Raw genomic sequence first — 13224 nt, forward strand, 5'->3', positions numbered from 1 at the left:
TCTGCTATCGTTGATGCAATGCAGGCAGCGAGGTCTCTTGTCCCCTATACTTTCGCGGGCGATCGCAGTAGCAGCCGTTCCTCATGAGTGACTAGTGCCGCAAAAGCGATTACAGTAGTGTAGTTTTCCGGTAGCGTCTGGTCACACTAGGCCGATGCGACGTCGAGCGACGGTTGGTGGGCTGGTCGGTATGCAGATGCCGTCACTGACGCACCGGTATGTCACGCGGGAACCGACAACGAAGCCAGCACGACCAACGACCACGTATCATAGTAGTGCAAACTTTCGGTGAACTCGGTGAAAAGTTCGGTGAACTTTTGCCAGATTCTTAAATTTCGGTGGATGGCAGACCGCCGACCCCTTGCCCCTTTGGTGACGAGGCCTAGCGAGTCCGCAGCATTTCTGTGCGTGATTTCGACGATACAGGAGAGTGAATTCAAAGCTCTTAGCGCATGCAAATAGTCATCGAGCGTAGTTTTGGCGACAGTGACTTCAAAGTGACGACTGCCTACATCGCAGGAAGCCCGTACAGTAAGGGAGAAGTACCGATGTGACCCGGCCTGCAGAGCATGTGTGTTGAAGGTCGGCAGCTGGCAGCAGTCGCCATCGTCGACTGTGGACAACAAATTTGGCTGTTTTCATTAATGCAAGTAGTGTCCATACGTATTTTCACGTCAAGAGATTTAAAATCAAGTATTAGTGACATCGCAGGAAGCACATAAAATTAACAAGCGTCGTATGTAGGTATGCGAAGCGTTTTCCAAGCAGGCGATAGCAGCATCAGCTCTTATTGCAGTGTTATCGTAGTGTGCAAACGAGTCAAACTACATTTTATAAGGAAGAGTAGATAATATTTAAGATATGAAGAGCCCACCTTGCGTCATGCCAAGCAAAAAATTCATACTGTTCGATCATCAGCGCGGGGCTGCAGTAATCGTAATCGTCGCACAGCATCATGAGACTGACTATGTAAATGCGTGGGAAAAATATATGTTACATTTGTTTTTGTTATCAAGTATGTTGTGGACCTTCAGGTGTGGCTTGACTACAAGGGCTTTGCTTATTATACAGTTGCATCCGAGGACGCAGCTGAGCTGGTTCTACAGGCAGTGTCGTCAAAGCAGCTTTTTTCAGAGGCCAGACTTATCGTACGCAGAACAAATGCTAAATGATGCACTATTATCTTGAAGCACTCATTTAGGTGGCGGCGACTATTCGTCGGCGCGGGCAGCGAAACATTCGGGTCGTGTTGGCTTCTGTTATAGGTTCTGCAAAAGGGTTCTGCGAACCAAAAGAAATGGAATTTAGACTTACGCACACATACATGCAGCGGGGAGGCAGCCGCATTTGGCATTTTTCTCTGCTCCTTCCGTGCTGCAAGCTTACTCTAGTGCCACCTTGTGATAATTTGAGTTTATTTATCGAGCCGACGAATAGCGGGCAAGAACAGCCAGCGGCAGATCGCCACGCCGTTCACGTCGCACATCGGCGAAGGCGCGCATGGCACGTGCCGTTTTTCACATACGGGGGTTTTCACTACTTCTAAGTGTGAATAATAAAGCAGGGGTGCACCGATTTCTGTTTCCTCAATAATCAGAAAACAGGCGCCACGAGTTCCCAAGGATCACTAAGCTCGCGCACTACGCTGAAGGCTTCCGAAAAGAAAGCACGGAAAATGTATTTTATTTCGCTAAGCTAAAAGAAAAAAAAATCTCTGCCTCTCCCGTAACCGAGAGTAGAGTAAGCATGAAATGTTTACGGCGAGCAGTCTTCTGCTGTGGCGTATCACTCGCAAAGCGATCGCTTTCCGCAATACGCTTCCTATACCTCTCCTTTCATCAGGCTCCATTGCTCGGCTTAAGCAGCTGTGACGGTGGCGGCATTGAAATTCAGGACGATGCAGAAGCGTACGCGGACACGACGAGACGCAGGCCTGACAAGAATGTATATGCAGCGCGTTCGAATACTCCGCGAGCGTGTATACATCTGCCTGCCAAAGGGGGAAACGTCATGAGCTGAAGGCCCAGCGGCCGGTCTTATAGACCAGATTTTTTTACCCTCGCACGCAGGCTGCGGACGCGCGCCTACTCTCTACGCCAGTCGCCATCTGTCGGCGCGCGCGGCCCGAGGGACTGCGGGTCGCGCCGGCGCCGCGCGTAGAACGCATGTTTACGTGTTCGCTTCTGCCGTTTTGTGCTCCATCAGCTAACGTATGAGGGTGTGTGCTGTGCGTCACTACTCACATTTGCCCTCTTCCAGACAGTGCTGCGGTTATCTTGTGCGCAGTTACTCGTTAAAGTGACATCCGAGGGTAGTCGACCAGGTAGTGTACCGACTGGAAACCGGCACTTCGAAGCAGATTTCTGCGCTGTCGTGTCGTTTGTTGTCGCCTTTTATGTGCGATATCATCTATGATAATTTTATGCATCAGAATATAGATCTATTGATTTGACTCAGTGGAATAGTAACTGGATAGGCGAGCTGCAGACTGAAGGTTGTCCCGACGGAGCGCGTGTTTTCGATCACTAGTACGTGTTCGGCATCCTTGCGCTGAGCTTGCTCTTGTTCCCATTAAACACATTTCATGCACAGGATTGTAAGCACGACCGCTACCGAATCCAGCTGCTTTTTCCGCACACATGTCAGAGGTATCTGGGGGGTAAAGGTTTATCTATAGTATCTTTCTGCTGTTGGTATCTACCTTAGCCTGGTTTGGTTTATTAAGGTTTTACGTTCCAAAGCGACTCAGGCTATGAGGGACGCCGTAGTGAAGGGCTCCGGAAATTTCGACCACCTGGGGTTCTTTAACGTGCACTGACATCGCACAGTACACGGGCCTCTAGAATTTCGCCTCCTTCGAAATTCGGCCGCCGCGGCCGGGATCGAACCCGCGTCTTTTGGGCCAGAGCAGAGAGCCGTAACCACTGAGCCACCGCAGCGGTGCGGTATCTACATTATTCGTAGGAAAATATGCGCGATTTCATTACATTTTCCACACTTAGCCAAACGCCTACGCAACGCTCTCACACGTGGCGAGAGCTCCTGAATAACATAACGCGACTTCGGACCTCAGAATTAGTGAAAGCTGGATTAGCTGCTCATATCTATTCAAGCTTTTATAAATTAAGCGAAAGTACGTTTTTATGCACAAGGTTGCATAAACCATGACAAAATTTGTTTTCTGTTGGCGCTGCGACTCAGTTGAGCTCACAGCGGTAATTTGTTGATAAACTGGCGCGGCGACAAGAAAGCCGTTTGTGGAATTGGGGGGGGGGGGGGGGGGCTTTATGGCCGGCAGGAAGGAATAAGAGTGCATGGGAATTGGAACTGCATACTAGCCGCACACCTAATTCTTGATATTGAATAAAAAGTTTCTTTGCGGTGGAGCACCAAGACGGAATTCGATATAAGCACGAGCGCGTTCTAAGCGCCGGCACAATTAACCTGAATGTCAAACTAAATGTCATTAAAACGCGTCAATGTTATCGCTTTGATAACGTAAATACTTCCTGCAACACAGCCACGCAGCGGAAGTATGCTCGACAATGTTTTTTTAGCGCCCGAAGCGCGGCTATATGCAGGCGCGGCCGCGGAACTGCCGCAGCCCCGCAGTCCCCAAAGAAACGCCCGCACCGCGGCGCGCCAGTCGGTGCAAAATGGCCGCGCCCAGGAGAGGCTCAAAAACCTGGTCTATACACGCGTGAGTGTGGGACCGCAGCGCCATCCTTTGGGGACGGCGCGGAAGAAGTTTTTCCGCCCAAAACCCTTCTCGCCCTGGAGCTCCCCTCTTGCTCTAAGCGGCCCTCTCCCAAAGCTCCTAACAGATCACGTATGATAACGAAGTGTATCGTGGCATGTATGTGCTTTTTGCACGCGTTATTAGAAATCAGAAATTATAATTCGGCTCATTATCAAATGTATAGCTCGAGTGATATCTCGATGAACATTGAGAAGACATTGGAAGCAGTTATTTTTTTGTAACTCGTTTGGAGAGCTACCGGCGCTTGTATGCAGGTCCTGTAGGAGGGCTTAGAGAATCTCGTTAACTCTCTTCTATCTGCGCGTGGCAGCGGTGGTGGCTCGGCTTGAGCCAGTTGGTAGGCCCGTGCACTTTCCTTTTCATCCTTCTCTCAGTCGCAACCAACCAACCAAATCTCGTACGGTGCCCGGATGCTCTCGTTCCAGCTCCCGGATGAGTGCCCGGATGTTGGCTCTCGATCTCGACGTGACGTTACCACACTGCCAACAACGGGAGCTGAAAGCATTTCATGCTTAAAAAACTTTTCGAGCAATCACCGTCCACGTTGTCACATCAACGCAGCGCTACAGTGAACTAGCAGCGCGCAGCGGACGACGCGGGGCGAGTATGCCCAAGTGACGTCAGTGATTAGAGGTTGCCAGACCAGCAAGCAGCTCGCAAGAGAAACGAAAAAAATTCGTTTTAAAGATATCTACCGCACATAATCAAGCAAAACTTCGGGGAATCGTAGTTTAACGTGTCGGGAATTATATACAATAAGCAGGGCATGCGCGAATATAGGCTGTCATGGTCCCTTTAAAAAGTTAGCTTCGAAATGACGTCACGTACTTTTTCATGCACTCGCCAGCGGTTGACGAACGGCTGCCTTCAGAGGTGCACTGTGAAATGAGAAAAAATTTTTGTCGTGTTCTGTTTACATCTAGTCCCATGCTCTGCACTCCTGCCCGGTACTCCCATCCTGCAACTCTGAAATGTTCTGTTGTAGGATGTACTCGATCGGCTTTTCTTAACGGATATGACCGCACAGACGCGCTATGAAATCTAAAGGATCCCGTGTTGCTGCGTGCACTGCATGTGCTGACTAATATAGCCGTTTAACTAGACAACCTATAAAAGCAGTTCTCAAACGACGTGATATTTCCATGATGTTTGTAAAGACGGAGTTGGTGTATACGGTATTGCGCGTTTAGCAAACCATTAAACCTTCCTCCCTCTTCTCACGGTGAGGTTCAGGAGCTCACCGAGAATAAGTTATTGTGTCCTTCCTTTCGTAATAATCAATTAATTATTAACGTCTCAATAAACACCATGTTGGTGGGCCAGGAATATGCCACAGGACTGTTCGTTATTGCACCAGTGACGCACTGCAAGTCGCATAATAAAAGAGGAAAGAAGCGGTAATTGTCGTGCGAAGCCCTCGCGCCTCGCCCGAAAAAATGAAAAATGAACAATGAAAAGAAAACTGGTTACGGGGAAAGAAATAATGGCGCAGTAACTACATACTGCTCTCGGTGGACACATCAACCGCTGTGAGGGTGAAGGAAGGAGTGAAAGAACAACTAGAGAAAGTGGTAGCGCACTTAACTGCTAAAATCAACTAGACATTGCGCATTCCCCAAAAGCCGTAGAGTAAAGGCGATGCTTAGCCGCGTAGAGCGAAGTACTAAGTTTCTTCACGCAAAATCTCATAACTGCCTCGTGCTGGTTACCTGAACAGTATAGCATTCCGTTTTTAACTATTTCGAAAAAAACGCTAACTTTGATCAGGAATAACTTTTAAACTAAACAAGGCAGATGAATGAAATGTTCAGAATGGAAGAGCGATTAGACGGTCTCAAACTGTACAAAAAGTCGCCGCAGTGCAATGCATATCCCAAAAGTTATTGCAGATTACATTGTTCTGTTTTCTATGCTTTTCAAACATGCGTGGCTAATAAACTAACCTATACACGTACTTCTAAATGCTTAAATATGCTCACTAGCATGAGATCTCAAAGTATCTCGAATGATATTTGTCTAGGTGCAAGAGGTTTTTCACAATTTTGCCTTTCCTGAGACAAGTTGAGCTCAACTGCCAGTTTTCATCTTTGCGTTTTCTTTTACAGTTGAAACAAATTTGCAGCTACCGTTAAACCAAATACATCTTTTGAAAGCAGAGAAAACTAGCTTTTCGAAGATATCTGAACCATATTTATGAAGCGAACGAGCGAGGTACAGTCGACGTACAAATATCACCAAAAATGGTTCCCGCTCACCGTCAGAGTGGGATCGCCACCTTAACCACCGACACTGCGGAGGATTCGCCTCGTCCGCCCCCTCGGTCACGATTAGCGTTGCGAAGAGGAAGGTGCATATGCATTTCTGCAGTAGTCACGTCCAGCAGTTTTCGCGGTCAAAGAACAAAGCAGCCGCAGGTGGCACAGAAAAGAGGACCTACATTTTCTCCTCCAGCGGCGGGCTCTGTATACACTGCGCTGGGCTACAAAATAAATTATTTTCTTGCACTTAAAGGCACCTTAACCGCATAAAATTATTTAGCAGCATACATAACGCCCAAAATGAGTCTTCAGCAAGTGTATATTATACCATCTCGGATTTTTAGAAAATTAAAAAAATTGGGGGGGGGGGGGGGCGGACACTTGAGCTTCACCTTAATTAAGAGTAGTGGGTTAATTCCAATATATGCACAATGTCATTCTCTACTTTACATTTATAGATCCCTAGGAGTCCTCATACCCTACCTGCCTCCATGGTTGTTCCCTGAGCATAACCTGCCAGAGTCACGCTCGTGATCACTCGCTCACAACGCCGACGTCGGATTTTGTGGACAACGAAACCTTTAACGTCATCGCGTTAAAAAAAAAAAAGCGAAATGTTCACGCCATACCGCACAAATTGCGAAACAGCCTGTGGTGTGCAGCAGCAGCCTGTTCGTCACGCTTTCGCTTGCGACGTTCTCTTGCTGTGCTGCCCGCCACACATGTACGTTCACGGACAGAATAACATGGAGCACGCTCCAGAGTTCCAAACTCTTTCCACGCCTTGCGTCACGGAAGTGGAAAGGTTTGCTTTATTTACACGAAATCGCACACGCGGCATAGGCACATAAGCAAAGTCAAACACCCCGTAATTGTCGGTAGGTAACGCGTCGGAGATTGGCATTCGAAGCGTGGTCCATATTGTTCTCTCCACGACTGTACATCGGGGTCTTGTTACCGTCAGGAGTACTCTCGCTCCGCAGACCGCAGCGCTGAATCTGTGTGAGCACTTCGTATGGCCTCCCGGATCCGAGCGCGCTGAGCCGCCGCGCCGCGTGACACGACGATCAGAGCTATGCCTCAATCCCGTAACTTCCGCAACACCCTACCCTCTCTCGTGTAGATGCTGCCACCGGCATCTCCTCATACGCGCGAGGCTGCGGTAGCTCGGTAGTTAGATCGTTCGGCTGGTGAGCGCAAGGTGGCGGGATCAAATCCCAGCCGCGGCGGCCGCGTTTCGATGGAGGCGAAATGCAAAAGACGCCCGTGTGCTGTGCGGTGTCAGTGGATGTTAAAGAATTCTAGGTGACCGAAATCAATCCGCAGCCATCCACTACGGCGCCTCTCTCTTTCTTCCCTTTAATTCCTTCCATCATCTGTTCCTCCACGGCACGTGGTTGACGTGCCTAGCGAGAGTGAGACATTTGCTCCGTTTCCTTTCCTCAAAATCACATTAAATTACGTAACCAGTGAGCAGACTCCGTCGTGATACAGTGTCTGGGAAAACTTCCACTGCCGGTACGTGGTGAGAGACGCGAACCCGTATTTACGCGCAGTGCACCCACCAGGGGCGCCGCGATGGTGTTACGAGTAGAGTTCCTGTATATGCTACCAAAACTCTAGTTACGAGTAGGGTGCCTCGATGCGCGCGCCCTCTCCGGGAGAGGGCGCGCGCATCGAGGCACCCTAGTTACGAGTAGCGATCTGTCCCAGGCGGATGCCCCCGCAGAAACAGCTCCTGTTGTAAAACCCAAATGAAATATCCACTACGCTAGCTCTCACGAGTTCCTTGCAGTGCTTCGGCCTTCCATATATGGCACACATGAATTCGAAGCGGTCACTCTATCCAGGAACTGTATCGAAAAAAAAAAGCACTGCTTTTGAAACTTGTAACCGCAGTATATTGCATATTTTATTTACAAAGCTGGCAGGAAGTTTTCATGGCATTTATGCACCGAAACTATCCTTTTCGATAAGACACAATCTAATTATGCATGTATGCATGACGAGATCAGGCTGTACATGCCGTAGTCGGAGGGAAATATGCAGGAAACTGATCTGATACGGCTCTTGCAAATGAGCACTATTCGCAAGCAGGCGACAGATTTGTCGCTCATTGGACGAAGTATTGTGGCAATCCATGTTACAACAACGACTGCCGGTTAAACACTGAACTAAATTACGCGCGAGTATTAATGAGAATACAGAACGGACATTCTTTTCATGTATTCTGTATAGTTGATTTGCGCACAATGCACGCGATAAAACGCTCTCAAAGTACGACATTGTCGACATGGCATGACGCAATTTCTGCTCTTCAATCCCAACACTACAAATTTATTGCTTTTCCAGCCTGTCGTTTACAGTCAACGCTCGTTTCTTTCCGTCACAAATCCGACCGTCGCACAGGCACGCCGGGGTGTACCCCACGCCTGGCCATCGACGTCAGTGCCAGATAAGGATTGCCAGTAACTGCGAGAACATGTGATGCTGTGAGTGCTAAACGCCCCGCGCATAATGCGCTCAAAATAGCTCCATTACGGAGACCAGTCAACGCGGCTGCTCCTGCTTAGCCAGACGGCCAGTCGCGGAAGGAAGCATGGCGGCCGTGACCGGACCAGTAGTAGTACAGTAATTTCAAGCACACTGTATCAGTACCCGGTGGTGAATGGCGCCAATGGCTTGCGCGGATGGATGTTCCTTCCGTCCAGCGGGCACCGGAGGCAGGAGGCGTTTTTTTTTGCCCCATACCAGGAAAGCAGGGCTTATAACAGACATGCTTGCAGCCCAGGGTGTAGTAGTACAACGGCACCACAGGACACAGAGAGCAAGCCGGCACGCCGGCGGGCATTTGATCGATGAAGTGGTGGGGCCGTTCGTCGAGAAAGCTGCCGAATACTTTCAAAATTAGCTCCTTCGCTTGACCCATTGGTATACGAGGTCTTCGTCGGAAATAGAGGCGAGGAGGCGGTAAAACGTGGGGAATGAAAGCTCTCAGGGTGCGGGCTTGGTGCCCCCAGTGCACCACCGCATCATCATCAATGGCATCAAAGGCCGGCATAAAAGGGTTTTTTAGCGGAGCCATCCAAGAATTGAACACGGCTCGTTTCACATATTAGTCTGGACACCTGGACACGCATCCCTGGCTGCAAAGGAAGCAGCTCACGAACCGGCTCGAGGTCTCGCTTTCTGAGCCAGTGGGCATATCGAGGGCTTCACAGACAGGGACCGTCTTGTTTGTTACAGAGAGATCACAAAACATTAAAGACTCAGTAGAGCTAAGTACCTCCGGCTGATAAATCATTGACAAAGAGCCAGGCCACCTCTTGGCACCGTCTCCAAACTAATACGTTCCCAAACGCGGTTGTTATCCGGGACGTATTCAAATGAGTGCAAGCTATGTAACGAAAAAGCGGATCTCAATCATATTCTTTGGAAATGTCCTTTTGTCCCCCTGGAGGGGAAAAAAAATAAAGTCGCTTGACCAATGGGAGGTTCTACTCAGCTCCGATCCGGAGGCTCAGACTAAGGTTATCCAACTGGCCGAAGACACCGCCAGGAGCCAAGACCTTCTGCCCGTCGTTTAGGCGAGGGGCCTAAAGCCTCTCAAACTGTTGGAAATAAAAGTTTTACAACCCAATCCATGTTTCTGGAATCGTGTGCGGGCGAGATTCCTTCCGCGTCGCGCCAGCTTTCCAAATGTGCGCCGATTTTTGTGACAGCCGTACAGGTAGATTGTGCCGGAATGCAAACATTATTTAAGTGAAAAAGTTCAAGTAAAATGAGGATTAACAACTAAAATAACTAATGTACTTTTAAGTGTTGAGTTTAGGGCGCAAGATTATATTGCCACGTATCATTTGTAGTGTTTGTTCGTTCACGCTCAAGGCTGCAGGAAAGGGTTGTTATCACTTTTGTTCGTGACGCGAGAAGCGACCGGACTAATCTCGATTGTTCACAGCCATGAACAGCTGCATCTACTTGTTTCTAGATTACTCTAGATGATCTCGACCTGTTATCTCGAAGTTTCCTTGCCGGCTTTAAATTGAACGATGCCGCGAGCAGCGGGCATTCGTAGTTCGACGACCGCCGAGCACGCCTGCTGCTTACGCCGCCGCCGAGTGATTCAGTTCTTTTGAGGGCGCAAGTCAGCCCAAATAAAGAGCTTCGTTTACAAGTCTTTCTGGTGTCTTCCTGACCGCTGGACTGCCGTCACTACAACGTGACATCTGGTGGAGGTGCTGGGTAGCCTTTCATGTTCCGGACAGCCCCAACAAGTCGTGACGCCAGCCCTCTGAGTCATCTACCGCAGGACCTGAGTCCAGTCCACCGCGCAAGCCGACGCCTGCAAGGGGACGCACCTGAGTTCGGGACCCTGCCGGACCCTACCCGGAAGCGAAAGCAAGTACCAACGTCCATCATGACCTTGCCCCAGACGACCACTCCAATCATTCTGCAGCAGCCCCGGGTGCCACCAACCTTCGACGCTTCGCCTGGCGCCGACCCCGAAGAATGGCTGGAGCAGTTCGACCGTGTGGCTGTCTTCAACAACTGGGACGATGCCATGAAATTTAGGTACGTCTTCTTCGCCCTGGAGGGACCAGCAAGAGTCTGGTTCGAGAATGAGGAAGCCAGCCTTGCCAACTGGGAAACCTTCAAGGAACAGCTTCTGAAGACCTTCACAAACGTCGTGCGAAAGGAGAGAGCCCAGCAGCTGCTACAGTCTCGCATACAACACCCAAACGAGACCGTTGCAGTGTATACTGAGGAGATGAAGCGTCTCTTCCGGCGTGCCGACATGAACATGAAGGAAGAAGAGAAGGTGAAGTTGCTTATGCGAGGAGTTAAAGAGCAACTCTTTGCCGGCCTCGTCCGCAACCCACCGAAAACCATCGCGGAATTCGTAGAAGAGGCATCCACAATGGAAAAAACCCTTGACGCCCGAGCCCGCCAATATGACCGCCAGCAGCGCGTCTTCTCAGCAAACTGCCTGGACACCGTTAACAACGATAACCTGCGGGAGGTTATCCGTCAAGTTGTGCGAGAAGAGCTCCAACGATTGCTGCCAACGGGAACGCAGCCGCAACTTTCATCGCTCACTGACGTCATCCGGGACGAGGTTCAACAGGCCTTGGGTGTGACGCCGACACCCACGCAGCCTCTGCAGCCCCCAGCCATGACTTACGCCGCAGCTGTGCGCCGTCCTGCACCTCGACGACGGGACCCAAGCCCCTATCGCCCTCAGCCAGCTGCGTTGGAACGCCGCCCACTCGCGCCAACCCGCCCGTCCTACGAGCGACGCGCGCAGCCGAGGAAATGCGACGAGTGGAGAACTCCCGACCAGCGCCGCCCACTATGCTTCCACTGTGGCGAAGCCGGTCACGTCCTCCGGCACTGCCCATACAGAAGACTGGGCATCCGAGGGTTCTCTTACGACGCTCCACGACCCCGACCCGGCCAGCGACCAGCCGAAATCGAGGAGTTTTTACGTCGGGAAGAATACTCATCGCCGAGCCGCCTATCACGTTCCCCGCCGCCATCGTCCCCGCGCTTTGTTTCTCCTAGCCGAGGTTACGCCGTGCGTGGACGCTCCCCCAGCCCACGAAGGTTAAACTAAATAAAGCAGCCTCTGGAGGTGAGGTTGCTTCTAAGCGCAATGACAAAGATCCTCCATCGACGAGTACTCAAGACCATGCCTCAACTACGACGACAACACCGACGACGACAACACCGACGACGACAACACCGACGACGACAACACCGACGACGACAACACCGACGACGACAACACCGACGACGACAACGCCGACGACGACGACACCGACGACGACGCGGCCAGACTTGAAGCTTTTACCGCTGCCCAGTGAAGTAACGTCGCAGTACGCCCACCGCAGCCTCACTACTCGACGAAGCCGAGATCGGACACCGAAGACAACGTACAATACCAGAACGCGAACAAGTGACCTTGAAGTTACGGTCGACGGTCACGCGGTTACTGCCTTGGTGGACACGGGAGCTGACTACTCTGTCATGAGTGGCCCACTCGCTGTCCGACTCAGGAAGGTGACAACAACCTGGGATGGCCCGCTGATCCGCACCGCAGGTGGCAACCTGATTACGCCGTCAGGACGCTGCACCGCGAGAGTTACTGTAAATGGGAGAACCTATGCGACAACCTTCCTGATCCTACAGCAATGCTCGAGAGACGTGATTTTGGGAATGGACTTCGTGAACGAACATCGGGCGATCATCGACCTTCGATCAAAGTCGATCAAGCTTTCCACGGAAAAAGCCATACCTGTTGCGACGAGCGCGACTCATCACGTTGCCTTAAACGTCCTCGATGAAGCATTGAGCGTGCCGCCCCGATCAAGTGTTCTCGTCGGCATAGGTACTGGAGACATCGAAAATGCCGAAGGTGTTATCGAGGGGAACACCCAGTTACTCCTGGATCGAGGATTGGGCGTCGCGAGGGGAGTCGCCGAAATCCGAAATGGCCGAGCCCAGGTGTTGCTAACCAACTTCACCGAAGAATACCGGCATCTAAACAAAGGTACGACGATCACTTTCCTCGACGAGCTGGCGGACATCAGAGACGTATTTGCCCTACCCGACCAACCGGCAGAACTATCTGAACAAGGCCATCAACCCACGTTCGACATCAACCCAGCATTACCCCGGAGCAGACAAGACCAAATACGCAGTCTTCTTCAAAGGTACAGCGATTGCTTCTCATCAGCATCGAATGTGCGACGAACCCGGCTTGCCAAGCACCGCATTGTCACAGACGAACACGCACGACCACTGCGACAGAGCCCCTACCGCGTATCGCCGTTAGAACGCCAAGCTATCCGCAAGCAAGTTGAGGAAATGCTTCGTGACGACGTCATCCAGCCATCGAGGAGCCCCTGGGCAGCACCGGTCGTTCTAGTGAAAAAGAAAGACGGCACCCTTCGCTTTTGCGTCGATTACCGCCGCCTGAACAACATTACGAAGAAGGATGTCTACCCCCTCCCCCGCATCGACGATACACTGGACCGGCTGTGCAACGCTAAGTACTTCTCATCGATGGACCTGAAGAGCGGCTACTGGCAAATTGAAGTCGACGAAAGAGATCGCGAGAAGACTGCGTTCATCACGCCAGACGGACTCTTCGAGTTCAAGGTGATGCCATTCGGCCTCTGCTCTGCCCCAGCGACGTTCCAG

This window comes from Amblyomma mixtum, chromosome 3 (genome assembly GCF_055824585.1).
Source record: "Amblyomma mixtum isolate Tamu chromosome 3, ASM5582458v1, whole genome shotgun sequence".
NCBI lineage: Eukaryota > Metazoa > Arthropoda > Arachnida > Ixodida > Ixodidae > Amblyomma > Amblyomma mixtum.